General features: G+C 42.2%; 1 protein-coding gene across 2 annotated transcripts in view; it reads left to right on the top strand.

Annotated features, from left to right (window-relative positions):
* Positions 1-13,138, top strand: part of prkd3 (protein kinase D3) — a 39,172-nt gene that overhangs the window by 5,173 nt on the left and 20,861 nt on the right. The window lies entirely within an intron of this gene.

The following is a 13,138-nucleotide window of genomic DNA, read 5'->3' as shown; positions in this document are numbered from 1 at the left end:
AGTATCAGGAACTCAGTAGAAAACACAAGCAACCACTATGTTCTCAAAGCTTGTGACCATAGCTTAAGGACAGAACGTTGAAGTGAGTGATTTAATTTGTTGCTGTTGTTGGAGAATAGTTTTGTGTTATTTTTTGCGTTCCTCTTTCGAGCCTGTTCTCTCACTGGCCTGCCAAACTATCAGATGTATGAGGTCTTATAATGTAGACAGAAGCATCATGTCAAATTAGCCCATGTTTAATTATCAATGAACCTTTGTATTAAATATGCTTTTGAACTCGTAGAGTACTCACTCTACAAAGCATGGATACTAGCCTGTATGCTATAGCAACTGCACTGTGGATGCAGTTGAACAGCTGTAACATTTCCAGATGTTTGCATGTGCTCTCCTTTACTCTATATAATTTCATGGTCTTCAAGGTTGATATCTCGTATCTTTCCTGAACCCTTTAGATTTGAATCGGTCTCATTGTTTGACGATGAGTCATGCTGCCTGTTTTAATGGCTGTGTACTATATAGATTTCGTATGGCTCATGCTCATCCCGCTAAAGATGTAACCACATGACTTGGCAAACATCCAAAGTTTAGACTCACTTTCTCTGTTTTCTCTGTGCTAATCTGAAGTTGGTTTTGATAGTAGTGGTTTGGAGCAGTTTCACCAACTTTAGTGGTTAAGGTCAACCTAAGTCCGGGTTATCTTGATAGGTTTGGTCTTTGTCTCTTAGGACGGCTATTGTGGTTACTGCAATCTACGAAATAATTTAAAATATGACTGCTTTAGTGTCACTACTTGGCACAAGGGTATGAACTTGATGCCAGGCTCCTTGAGGACTGTGAGAAAATATGAAGGGAGCCAGCCAGTGCCTGTTGGAGACCCTCCCAGTCGGGTACCCAACTAACCCAAGACATGGCATTGACGGCTCCATGTGCCTCCAAGTCAGGACAGCCTTGTTTCACTTGTCGGTTCCCGGCTTCTCTGTCTGGATCTTGGGCTTGATGAATGGCACGAGATAAACATCCATAGCTTCCACTTGTTGAGCGCTTCCTGTTTGGTGTCGCCCAAGTCCTCTCGTGCAGCCAGCAAGGGAGCAGTGGCGGGACAAAAGTTCATGACTCCATGAGAATGACTCCCAGTTAGCCAGCTGGTCAGGCCTGGACAGACAGCCAGCTTCAGAACATTCCTCTTCACCCAGGCATTTTTGGAGGATGATGTGATGTTCCTCGAGATGGGTGGGATTAGACTGCTAGGAAACAGAAATATTTGAAGCCAAACACTTGATCTGGTAGAACTGCACATCTGACAAATTCTGATGGATGCCGTAATGGCAATTACGGAATCAACACAGTTTCGTTTTCAATCTTTGTGGAACTTTATTTAATATCCTACAAAGAGTCATTTGCATTTTTGAGTTGCTGAGTTGAGTTACATTCCAGAGAAAGTTGGCTGCAGACATGTTTTATATCAGTTTAAACTGTAGCTTGGCGTCAGTTAAATGTTTTTCTCACTTTCAAAGGGGATGATAAAGCTTAGCAGGATAAAGGACATTTGAAGTTCTTTTGGCATAGGTAATGGAAAAAAAACATTAAGCCTTCGCCTCAAATGTTACTTTTATGAATACTTTAGTTTTAGCGCTTGTCCTTAGGATGTTGCTGTATTTTCACTCCAGCTGGAAATGCTGTGAAAGGCAGCTGCCTCAGCCACAGGTTTCCCTACTGGTTTTGTCAGTGCTCTAACTCGCAGTCTCTGGTTGAGGGCTGTACAGCTGGCTCTGTAATTAGTCAGACAAAGGCCTTTTTGAGTCAGGAACAGAATTACACTGAAGAACGTACAGTAAAAAAACATTAAAAACAACATTTTTGGATTTAGATTCGGATTGTTCTAAAACCCTTTAAGCAATATCACTTGCATGATCACAAGGTAACACTTGGCAGAGAAAACAAGAACAGCTCAACATTCCTTTTTCAGCATTAATTAGATTGAGTTGCTTTCTTTGGTTTGCATTTGTAGGCCTTCATGATTGAGTTGTATTTTTGTCTGAAGGAGCTGTTTGACAAAGGTTATTGTGTCCATTTGGGATCAGAATACTTCACTTTGGCAATTAAGTTTTATAATATGACTGTAATATCACAAACCCTTTCCCATAAGATCTGTATTTGGGTTCTGTAATAAAGATAGACCCCATATGGAGAATAGTATCTATAGAAAGAAGCAAGAGAAGACAAATAAAGTCATAAAGAGAAGAAAACGAGAAGAGAAAATAGCAAGAAAGAAGGGTGCAGATGGAAAATGGAGAGACTGCAGTTCACATGGACCAAAACTAACTGAAACACACGGGAAATAAATCACCACCATCTCCCTCCCTCCCTTCCACAGTATAAACCCACATCTGCATGTTCCTATAGAGCTGGCAGACATATTTCACCCCAGAGGACGTCCCAACAGCACAGGGCTTTATGTGTGATATACATGAGGCCAGACGTTTCCTGGAAAGCACATTCAGCTCCTTTCCAAGAAAAAACAGGTCACCTTTAAGTCAAAATATTCACTGTTGGTATTGGTCCTCGGTTATGGCCTCAGCCTTTTTCCAACTTAGCTGGTTTTCAGTGTTCATTTGAAGAAAACTGATATATTCCAAAGCCATGGAGTTGACCAAATTGATATCACAATTGGGATTGCGGGAAAAATAACAACCTTCCTTGTACTAGTCAAAAGCCTCCTTGCACACGGAATCTATCAATTTCCCCGAGTCTTGGAGTAATTTGTGGAAAAGGGGAGAGAGGAGAAGAAAAAAGGAAAAAGATATCTCTGAAGTTAAGTGAGCTAAGTAATTTCTACCATCTGTAGCGCACATTTCTGCCGCCTTGCTCTCCTCTAAAGTGGCAAGGCAGAACACAGGGCCCGGCCACAAGAGTTAGAGAGAATGACAGAGTGGAGATGAGTGGTCCTCTCCGGGGATGGGGGGGTAAGAAGGGGCTTGTGGCTAGGATACGGCTGATGTCAAGTATCGAACCATCAGTAGAAGGCCGCCACTAAGTGTGGCTCTGCATTGGATTTTCTGCCCAAATGCCCTTCACCATACTTGATTTACGCCAGTGACGGGAGATAATCTTCGATCAATCCAATCTCTATTAATTCTGGCTGAATGGGTTTTGATTGTGATTATATTGAAGTGGCAGGCAGCAGTGATGTTGAGCCATTTGATTCTGCAGGAATCCTGGTGACTTTTTTAGGCCAACCACGTGGGTGGTGATTTTGGAGCATTTCCTGAGAGACTCCACCAGTTTCCATTCATAAAATTATAACCGTAGCGTAACGCGGTTGTTGGCTGGGAGAGGATATCTAATTTCCCTTATTAATTTACTCATTAACCGTTTGAGTTTCTCCTCCGCTTGAACCAGCGTTCCTCCCATACTTGCCAACCTTGAGACCTCAGAAATCGGGAGCATTTCAAAACCGGAGGGGGGGTGGGTAGTAGTGGATCGCCGGAGCTGTAGATTAACATTAACATGCTTGTTGTAAGTGCAACTGTAGCACCATCCTTGATGGAGCATATGTGTGGGCTGGACCTGTATTTTACAGGAAAGGAGTGAATTAGGGTCGAGTTGTCGATTCTTGTTCTGTTTACTGTGAATATCTTCCTCACCCTCTCAGACTTTCAGTTGTGTGCGCTACTAAAGACACGCGCTACCATGGAAACCAAACAATGGTGTAGCTGTATTAAAGTCAGAGTGGAAACAGTCCTGATTAAATCTGATTTTGTCTGAAATCGGGAGAAATGCGGGAGAAATATGACCCCGGGAGGAAACCGGGAGAGGGCAATGAAATCGGGAGTCTCCCGCGAAAATCGTGAGGGTGGCAAGTATGGTTCCTCCTTCACTGCACTTGCTGACAACCTCAGCACGCATTTCCACTGCAGGGCCTCGCACGGCTTAGTACGGTATAGTTAGGCCTTGGTAGGCCAGGCTCACTTTATGCTGCGTTTCCATTACAGTTTAGGAACTGGGGTAGTAACTATAGTAACGCAGTGTAGGCGGAGCCGTGACGTCATCTTCAATGCGAAACACAAAACCAACATCAGCCGTTATCTGTTAGCCCTCAGAGCTCACAGCTCCTCATATCTCTTCAGAAACTAGGCAAAAGTTAAAAAAGTACAAACCACAGACTGTCTGTGTCATGGCGAATACAGTCGCTGGTTTATTTATGTCTGTTTAGGCCGTGAGTGTGGTCGGAGCATATACTGCGTTAGCTTAGCCGATCTCCATTCAGAAAACACGCATTTTAAAAGGTTTTTCGCCTGCAGTCTGTCTGCAGGCTTGTCAAAGCATTAATTCGTTTTTTATTAACCGGTATCAGTATGTTGTTACTTCGGCATCATTTTTGAAACGTGTATTACAATTAAATCACGGTAAAATATGTTCATTTTGTTGTAGTTGCCAGTGAGTCTCTCACTAGTTTAGCATACTCAGCCCGGTTGTTGGCCCGGAAAGAACCTCGATTTTGGAGAGCCAGAAAACTTTGTAAAGGTACCCGCTTGCCGGAACTACGCCTAGTGGAAACGCAGCCAAAAACGGGCCGGGCACGGCACGGATTGCGTAAACCGCGCTATAGTGGAAATGCGCCATTAGAAGACTTCAACCATGACAAATGCTGAAGAGGAAGGGTTCCAAAGACAAGCACACTGCCCTCTTCAAGATATTAACCCCTGCTCATTTGACCTGGATAATTGCTAATGTCACTTTTTCTAACTAGTACAAACAAATGCTACAATCATGATCTTAGCCGATGTGTTAACATGCCACAAACATTTCTAGCACCTTGCAAATGAGGACCACATGGTATCTGTTGTACACAGTCCTATCAGCGTGGCATTATCGATCCCTGCAGTAGGAGCAGAATGTTTTATTCTGTGTTGTTTCCTCAGCACTGTTTGCCTTTCCTATCTTTCAGCCAAGTGAGTGATCAGTGAAACTGATCGGAAGGTGGCAGGGGAAGTACAATTACATGTTGATACAACAAGAAACATACTGTGTTATGAGGGGAAGAGGTCTCAAGAAATGAAAAAGCGCCACAGGCAACGTGAAATGAAAAGTATCACAATTCCCCTTTTGTTAGATTGATTTGTTGGAGCATTTTTTAAACCCAAGGGGAAACCGTCAGCCAATCAGCATGACTCTTTTTGTCACTGTGTGTCTTTCTCCGGGCTGCACTCTGCTGTTGGGTTAGTTCCCCTCAGAGCCGCTCCCTGTTTCCATATTCTCTCTTTGCTCCTGCTCTCCAATCTGCTGCGGTCGGCGGAGCAGCACAGCCTGTTCCATCTGTGTTCCTGCGTTCAAATGGCTCCACACTGCACTTGCCATTATTCTTGTCCGTGTGTTTGAAATGTTCTGAGAAATCGCCTTTGAGGTGTCTTATGTTTTGAAAAAGGCGACAGCTCGAGTGTAGGAATTTGGCTCCGTTGACTGTTTGGTTTAGTGTGGTTCTTTCTTACATAGGTACTATTCTGTGAAAACTGCTAATTCAACATAAGCAGTGTCTGTATAAGCAGAACCTCATTATTTATCATGAAGAAAGAGAAAACCTCAAGCAGTTAGAGCCTGCCCACTTTCTGGAACACCAAACCCACGGCAATTATTAACGTTTCTGTTGAGCAACAGCAGCATGTTCCTACATCCTGCCATTACCGCTCACCTTCTGACCCCCTGCTCTGCCAGAACAAGAGAAAGTGCAGTCGCCATCAATCTCGCACAAAATCCCCCCCGGGTTCACCTGTTTATTTGCCCCGTATGGAGGTGAATCTGAAGGCCTTTACTCCAGGCCCAGAGAGGGGAGATGGAGTGTGTACTGGACTTTATTTGCGAGGTGGAGGATCGCAGCGGGGCTATAACTCATCAGCATTGTGCGGGGGCCTGGCCAAGCATGTCTTAGATCACACTGCTCTCTTCCTGAGAGGCCTTAGATCCTGTGACTCAGCCTTCCTCGTCTCAACTTGGCCCTCTGCACACTGTTAATGCATGCAACACTCATACATATGCATGCAATTAAGAGAGATGACACCGTTTCTGTCATGTATATAAAACATTTGTTGGGCCAAGCCCCAGCTGGCTGTCATTGGGGATACAGTGGCTAGCAACCAAACACTGACCTCATCATCATTATCTCCACTCCACTTCACTGCTCTTGTATTTCATGCCAAAAATGACCACAGAAGAGTATTGTTTCTGGATTGAGATTTTAAAAAAGACTGGTGAAATAAGTGCGGGATTTTCGTTGGAGAGCAACGTTTCGTTTAAAACCAGGAAGAGATTTGGCTGGAAACCATCATCCGCTGCGGTCGATGTAAATTGGGTAAGCGGTATAGCTTTGTTAGCGTCTCCTGATGATTGAGCGAGGTTTAGGATGACAGGTGTAGAGTATCCTACGATACGCTGTGGTCTGGACAAAGGCCTGGACGTGAGCTCGGTGGTTAAGTGTTGTGATTCCACCTTGTCTGCACCAGAAATGGAGACGCATACATATGCTCACATACCCCCAGTTTACGGTAAAAAGGAAACCAGCAGTGAATGAATTGCATATGAACACTTGGCCCTTTTTCAAACCCTTTGCCTTTCTTCACTAATGAGCCAGCTAGGCGGCAGAAGTCTCACACTTCTCTGAACCATACAGGAGGAAGAAGAAAAAGTGAGAAGTAGATCAAAATGATTGCTCAAACACTAAGTCGCTATGTCGTTTTGTTGCGTCTTGTCCGCACAAAGCTGCTACATGAAGTGAGGGGAAGTAACAGATGAGTGATGGTGATTTTGTGTGGTGTGCGTTACAGTTGTGAAAGTGCATTGCTATAGTATGATGCAGAAGGAAATTGAGCGTAGCAGATATATTTCAAGTTCATCTTTTTTCCACGCTTGGCTGAGAAGCTTCAGATGTCATTTGGACGCGTTGTGTTGTTTTGAAGAACAAACCGCTTGCATTCCACAAGGACACAGCCTCATACAGTATGAACCTATGAATGAACCGTTCTGCCATATTCTGCTACATGGAAGGAAACAACTTAGTCAGCTCTGGAGCGAGAAAGTCACAGCTCTTCTCGCCATACTCCCACTAAACCAGTTTCCTTTCCGCTGCATGGGGCTTCTTCAGTTTGTTACACTTCTTCCTTTCTGCAGTGGAAAAGACCTTCAGGAGGAGCGCCCATTATGATAGTGTGTATGCTGTGGAGAGTGATGGGATGATTTCGCTTGATCCTGCAAGTGTACAAAGATGCCTGCTTGGATGTAAACCATATGCTCTTTCGGCCTCAAGCTGCAGTGTGTTTGTCTTGGCCTTCTGCTAACGGAGGACCAAATAGATTCATGTAATGTAATGTACCGTTGAAATGAAGCATGCATCACAGCCTTTTTTTTCATGCACCGACTGCAGAACAGAAGGGAAGCATATTCTATGCTGTTGCTCGAACACATCATGGATTGTGGTCAGTAGATTTACAGTATTTTTCAGCACACTGCAAAAGGATTTCTTGCTAAGTGAATCAGCTGTGTGTTAGATGCTATCAATTTGCATCACAAAGCTCTCTGTTTTGTAAGTGTTTCACCTGTTGCGACTCAGTAAAGCTCTCAAGTTGTTCAGGGATGAGTTCATTAAAATCTAGGGGGGCCAGGCCAATATCTTGGAAAATGTAACACAAATGTTGGACTACTCCTTTATTGCCTGTCCAGGGTTGCGTTCCGATAATCCAAAAATCAGCTCCTAAATTCTAACCCTATCTCCTATTCCTTGACCTCTGAGTGAAACGTCATGGGGTTAAGGGATAGTGGATAGGAGAATTCAAAAGGACTTAGGACAAAAGACTGCGGTACTTTAGAGAATCCGAATGCACTTTCACTATCCGACGTGTTTGTAATGCGCCAGCGGACGTCATTGTGTGCGTCTGCTGCTGTGGGGAAACTACAGTTTTCTATACAACGGACTACAACATGGATGTTTAATAAGAACGAGGGACTCATCTAGAGACTCTGCACCGTGCTCTGATGCTGTTGCTTTGCTTTATGAACAACAGAGAAACATATTCTTCATGACCAAAGTTGGAATTGAAATAAAAAAGCAAAGTGAAACTTATGCTCGTCACCCTCTCCCTCCGGTCCACATTAATACAAATGATCCCAATACGTATGATTGTATGAACTATGAAAAGATCTTAAAATCAATACAAATGTATTTATTATAAACGTTAGTCCTTAACATCTATCACTGTGTATATCACCATTCAAACATCTTTTAAAAGTTGAACAAACCCCACACAGCTCAGTGAAATGTTGACTTTATTTGATCATTTCAGTAAAAACTAACGTTCATATTTCTCTCTTTTTGATTATAATACTGATGAACGTTCAAAACAAAGCACTTTGGCAACTTACCACATACGTTTTAAAATGCTTAATAAGCACTGTAACCTTCATGATATAATTTCTCCTTCATAATCGTTGTTTCCGTGAACGGCCGACTGTTGTGTGACGCAAATGCTGCAGCTGCAAGGCATTGTGGGGCAGCATTTTCTCCTCTCCTTTCAGTAAGGGAGGTCCAGTGGTTCCTAAGCTAAAGGAGGTCATAAAGGAAGTTTGAAACCTCCTTTCCTTTCATTTAGAGAATTGGAGCTGCACTTAACATGGCTGCCACTGACGTACTTCCGGGTCATTTCACTTGGTTAGGAAGGTTCCTAAGCTAAATGGACTATTGGAACGCAACCCATGATTTTCCAATACATGTATCCTGCATGTGCTCATTCTAAAAGCCTAATTCTTCTTTCTGCTTTAAATGTGGAATTGAAGATTTTCTAAATGTATCTTAGCACTCTTATATCATTTTTAAAGCTCACAACATTTTACATAACATAATAACATTTCTTAGAAACGTGTTAAAGGAGTAGTCCAACTATTTCCAAAGTCAGTTATTTTCTGAGTTTCTTGCCTTTTTCCTCATAGTCAAGATGTGCGTCACATTGAAATACATTTGACTTTCATATTTTAATTCAAAAAGCCAGATTTCTTGTGCTGAAGAATGAAAGCTTGTATTTGCATATTACTACTCTTTTATCATCTTCTAGTTATAGCAGGTTAAGTAGCCATGAGCTCAACACACTGTGTGTTTCAGATTTCTGCTGACTGCTGATTCCAGTCGGCTCATGAAAAGTACAGTGAGTACATCTGCAAAGTAAATTATTTATAAATCATCCAGCCAAATTACATGAAAACTGTTATTGGAAGACCTACAACACTTAATATTGAACACGCCAGTGGAAAAGTGTGGAAGAGTGTTTCCCCTGTGCCTTTTTTTGATGCCCCACTCCAAGTGACAAATTAATTACGTTCAGTCCCACTTCAAGTAATTGTATAATTCTCTGTGCATGTGTTTTTTCGTACCATGCGTTGTGGAAAACTTTCAGTTGGTATTAGATGAATAATATGTAATGAAAACAAATAGAATTCCACTGTTGACTTTAATACATTAACACAGTTTTCCACACAGTGTTTGAAGTGACTTGAAGAAAGTAATTACACAGTTTTCCCCGAAGGTTCGCGTGAGTACATAATTGGATTTTCCAATGCATTCATTTGCCGACTTATTTAAGTATTCTTTCCTCTGTTGTGGGCATTAACATATACCTCAAAGTCAAACAATGGTTTCCCCACTGTTTTCAAATTAAAAAAGTGTTTGATAAACCCTCCCTTTGTCTCAGTGGAACTTATGGTTTCACGACTGACTGTGGAGCACATGTTGTATATTTTATCTTCTGTACATCAAAACTTAAAATGTATATGTTATTTTAGCCCACTCTCTTATTATTTTTCTCCCCTTTCATGTGTTGAAGGGACTCTCCCTACAAATCAAATCAGAAACAGAAAGCAACATCTTGTGGCTTCTGGTGGAGGCTCTCTGGGGGCAGTGTGATGCGTGTTGTGCCACTATTAGATAATTGCTATTAGTCAATAGACTTATTTATCTGGTGAGGAAAAGTGTTGTATCACACTCGTCTTATGACTGTCTTAATCTTGCACCTCAAGCTAAACCTTTTACCTCCTGACTCTGCTTAAATGTTCACAGGATCTCAGTACCTTGATGTTTTTTGTCCTCTACCCTCTGCCGTTATCTGTTTTTTAAACAATATACATTATCTTTCTTGAGTTTTTACATATTTACTAAAAATACAGATAGACACTAACAAATTATGAAATGATACATGTTCAAATTAATCCCTGTATACGTTTTACAATTACATTTTACACACCAAGGGAAAAAAAAAAAAGTAATTAAATGAATGAATAAAAGACAAACATCAAATACCCTCAACTATTGATATTATGATATAAGGATATATATATTATCCATAATTCAATATTAGTACTTAAGAGCTTTGATTCTCTGCCTGAACCTTTGGGGGTTCTTAAAGAGCCCCCATTATGCTCGTTTTCACTTTCATATTGGAACATTGTGCCTCTGTTGTGACATTATTCTATGCTTGAATGTTTAATCTTTTTCTGATACTGCCCGTGCTGCAGCACCTCTTTTCACCCTCTGATTGGTTAGCTGGCCGACTCTGCTGTGATTGGTCAACCGCTTATCTCACCCATTTTAACTAACACTTTTGAAATAAGATCCAAACTTACAACATTAGAGTTAGGGGGTATATAGCCAAAGTACCACCGCTCAAATAAATAATGATGTTTTGAACATTTGGTCGCAAGATCTGTGTCACACATATCTTGATCATAAAGGTCTAAAACATTTGGAAGGTTAAAAGGTCTTGGCCGGCATTTGATTGACATCTTTGTTTCATTTTCTTAGTGTCTATAATCACTGGTACTTTGTTGGTGCTTGATTTGATCCTATCTACCACATTTGCAACTCTTAGCCTCTCAAAATGGAGAATAAGTTGATTTTCCTCCATTGATCTGATGATAAGCTGCAGACAGAAAACAATAAACGGACTATTTTCAAATATTTTTAAAAGGTAAATGAATTGGGCGCCGGTAAGCTCAGTGGTTAGATGCATTTCAGGCGATGTCATCCCCTCTATATCCCCCTTTCAACTCCTCATCTTCAATAAAGGGCCAAAAAAAGAAAAAAAAGAAAAATTCTATATAAATAAAAGTATATCAGTAAACAACGTAACGTTAGTTGCATCTCTACATGATTGTGCACAGCTAGCTGTGTTTATGAATTACATTTGAAGTCTTCATGTGCAGTGTTAACAACTGTTTTGCTCGTGCAGACGGATCTGGAGCAGGACATGACTTTCTCTGTAGCTGTCCTCCACATCTGTCTGGCCCGCCGCCAGACTAATAAAGGTGTGAGGCAGCCTGAGGTCAAGCAGCATACTTTCCTTACTGTAATCACATGGCCATCTGTCAGAGCCCGTGCCCCCCGCTCAACACTGCTTCCCTTTCGCCACCCACCTCAGCCACACATCACACATGCACAGAAACACAAATGTCTAACCGCATAATCATGTGAACTCTATTCTGTTTGGACAAAAGCTTGTATTGTCCTACATTAGTTTATTCTACTGTGTTAGTGAAGAAATTCAGCAGAACGTTCAACACAAGCTTTTCTTTTCACTTCTAATGTCAAATTAAATTGATGAGTTATGACTTATGAGTCATTTTAGCTTTACAATGCAACTGATACTAGCTATGCATGAGAAAGCATCAATATTCCTCAAAGCCAAATGGCAAACTTGGTTATTCGAACCAGATCATTTCTTCACGGCTGTCTTGAGGTAATTTATTTTTGGCGCTCAATGAAATACGACCATATTTCAGATTCCCCCACCCTTCCCATCATCTCCCCTTTTCCTCTCCTATCCTGCCTCTCACTCTCCTTTCCTTATAACAGGATTTAGCATATCAATGGCGGATTAGCTCGTTTAACAAAAGCTTACTACTGCAAAGCCCCTTTCCACTCGTCTTTCCAGCCTGACTTGTGGACCTCACACACAGCTCCTCCGCGCCGGGGTCTTTGGTGTGCGTGTGTGGTCGCGGCTGCTCAGCTGAATGGGATGGCGTTTGAAGATGACAAAAAACATGCTTAGTCCCAATGGGCTCCGAAGACGGTAGCATGTGTGGGGTGATGGTGTATGAGGATGCACATGTGTACAGGAGGTTTGATTTGACATGCTGGAAGCTGAAAATGTGTGAATAGAGAGATTTTCTGCTTTGCGCCCCAAGGTTAGCCATCAATTATCACTTTATCTGGATGATCTGAACAGCATACTGTAACAATGTGTCCAATCTATTGTTCTTGTACCTCTGGCTTCCTCTGGCTTTCATTGTGCATGGAAAAAAGTAGTGTCCTCTGCCCTCGCAGCGTTTATGTTCTGGCCTGCAGATGCTCCTGCTGTGGAATGGGACTCATTCTGTACAGTGGAAAGTGTTGCAAAAGGGGGGGGGGGGGTGCCAAGAGGACTTGACTCAAGGTGGCTAGATTTGGGCATCAACCCATGTGCGTGCGGGCGGGCTTCCAATGCAGGCGAGTGGAGGAAACTCCCAACGTGACACTGCAGCCGGCTCAGGAAGGATACCCCCCCGCCTGTGTGGTGATGGTTTGAGCCGCATAGCATTAATCATCTTAGAGGTTGACAGGGTTTAGGATGTAGGTATGTCATCAAGAGGGGGCGAGCTGGAAATGTTCCATCATACGGGCACGTGCCTTGTGTTTAGATCATTCTCCTGTCATCTTGTCATGTTACTGTTTGCCATAGTTTCGATTCAGCGGAGATCATTGGTGGATGGTTTCCCCCATGTAACATATGGAAGGACGAGAGTGTTTTTTTATACGACTTTTCTTCTAAAATATCTGCTTTTGGCATAAGCAATTGAACCCTTCAACACACCCAGGCCCAATGAGTTTGTGAAGGCGTACCTTTGGTTTGCAACACAGTCAACTCTTCAGCATCATGATAACAAGGTGATAGGTAGTTTATGTCAGAACAGTTCGTTCAATATCTTATGAAAACGTTTTTTTTCCGTTTTCCTATAGTTTCCTGTGAATGCCCAGCAACACAAGTAATCAATGCAGCTGCGTTAACCCTGCAGTACATTAGGAGTCCAAGGTTTAAGAAGACATTGTGTCAGGTTTAGGGAAAGATTG

This window comes from Notothenia rossii (assembly GCF_949606895.1).
Source record: "Notothenia rossii genome assembly, chromosome: 7".
In the NCBI taxonomy this organism is placed as follows: domain Eukaryota; kingdom Metazoa; phylum Chordata; class Actinopteri; order Perciformes; family Nototheniidae; genus Notothenia; species Notothenia rossii.
Note: the sequence above shows the minus strand (reverse complement) of the source record. Positions and strands in the feature narration are given on the sequence as shown.